At 39.9% G+C, this 1,955-nt stretch overlaps 1 pseudogene; it reads right to left on the bottom strand.

Moving 5' to 3' along the window:
• Positions 1–206: 206 nt before the first annotated feature.
• Positions 207–1,662, bottom strand: LOC103234465 (small ribosomal subunit protein eS4-like; annotated as a pseudogene).
• Positions 1,663–1,955: the final 293 nt, after the last annotated feature.

Raw genomic sequence — 1,955 nt, 5'->3', positions numbered from 1 at the left:
CTTGCTGCAATAAGCAAATGATTTTTTTCTTTCTAGTTCAATTATTTGACTAGAATATGTCTTAGTGTTATTCATTTTGAGTTATCAATTCTGGATCAATATTCTCAAGTACATGGTGAGCTCGCTCTTTTTTTTTTTTTTTATTAATCATTCCATGTTATTTTTAATTACATACAAAAATCTAACATGTTACCCAGAGACCGCTTCACCATTGCTCTGTTTTACCCACCGTTTCACCCACCACTACTCTCTCGTCTCTCCCTTCAGCAATGGTGGGGTGGATACCCTTTCCTTGGGGAAAGAAATCCATGGTTTGTTGCCCTTGCCAGTAACAAAAATGTTGGAAAGCCAAGTGGCAAAGCTGTTGCCATTGGCATCTTTCACATGAACCACATCAAAAGATCCACGGTGCTTCTTTCCGTTGGTGATCACACCAATTCTTCCCAGGTTAGCATCTCCAATCACCACAAACAGGTTACCAGTGTCAAACTTGATGAAATCAGTGATCTTGCCAGTCTCCAAATCAATCTACGTGGTGTCATTCACCTTGACAAGGGAATCAGGGCAGTGGATGGTGTGAGCATCATGAAACCAGGTGAGGGATTCCTTTTGTGCCCACAAAGATTTTTCTTACTTTGCACAACTTGTACTTGGCCTCCTCCAGTGTAACACAATGTACAGCAAAGCGACCATTGATGCCACAGATCAGACAGAAATTCTCTCCCATCTTGTCGATGCTGATGACATCCATGAATCCAGCAGAGTAGATTATATCAGTTCGGACCTTGCCATCCATCTTAATGAACCACTGCATGCAAATCTTTACTTCGTCTCCTATCAGGGCATATTAAAGTATGTTCCTTAGGAAATTATTAGGGGAGACACTCTCTCAGCTTGTGGGGACCAGTGGATGGACAAGGAGCAAACACACTGGTCAATTTATCCAGCATCCAATGCTGTGAAGCTGCTACCTGCTTTAGATGCTTCCTAAGACCATGAGCCATGACTGTATTAGGCACAGAAATAGCATGGTGAGCTCTTTCAACATACAATTCCAAATATTTTTCACTTCAGGAAACTTTTCTGAAACTATAGCTTTCAGCGTTTGTTTTCTATCCTTGCCTTAGTTTTCTTCTTCAGGGACTCTTATTACGTAGGTGTTGGATCTTCTTTGCCTATCTGCAAAACATTTGTAAGTTCTTATAGAATTTCATCTCTTTCCTCCTTTATTTTTTAACATTTTTCTCCTTTCAGCTATTTTAAAGACATTATCTATTGTTCTATTTGCATTTGTATTCCTCCTAGTTTAGTCTTCATTTCTGAAATTAAGTTTTGCTTCTATTTTTAGGGGTTTTTCTCAGTTCCATAAGCTTTCCTGCTGGTCTAATTCTGACTTATGTTGTTCTTGCATTTCTTATATAATTTTCTCAGTGTCTTTTACCTTATTTTGAATGAGAGGATTACAGTGTTGATTTGGTTTGCAAGCATGTTTTGCCATGTGTTTTCTCTGTCTGAAGAAATGTTATTCTGCTCTTTAATCTCTTTTTAAAAATAATAACTTGATATGGGATTTGACCTCAATTGCTTGCTCATTTTTATGTAAAATTATTTTTCCTGAAATTTTAGAAGGAGGAGTGCCTCCAGGTAGCTTTTCTCATTTCACAGAACCCTCACTTCACTTATGCTGTCTCCTCCAAAATTTGGAGGTTTGCTTTTTGAGATGTGCTGGCTCTGTGCCCCTCCAGCTTTTTCATCTGGACCTTCTTCCTTCATGTTTATTGGCCCCACTCTGCTCACTTCAATTTCATTCCCAGCAGTTGCTTCTCAGTGTGGGACCCTATCCTGAAAGGGACAATTTCAGAGAGTCCATGGGAGTCTCCTCCAGCCCCTTGAGACCTCACCCCAGGCATCTTGTGCTCATCCATGACAAGAGAGGACAAAACCCCTCCCCATTT

This window comes from Chlorocebus sabaeus, chromosome 6, assembly GCF_047675955.1.
Source record: "Chlorocebus sabaeus isolate Y175 chromosome 6, mChlSab1.0.hap1, whole genome shotgun sequence".
In the NCBI taxonomy this organism is placed as follows: Eukaryota; Metazoa; Chordata; class Mammalia; order Primates; family Cercopithecidae; genus Chlorocebus; species Chlorocebus sabaeus.
The sequence above is the reverse complement of the archived record's forward strand: the minus strand, read 5'-3'. Positions and strand labels throughout refer to the sequence as shown.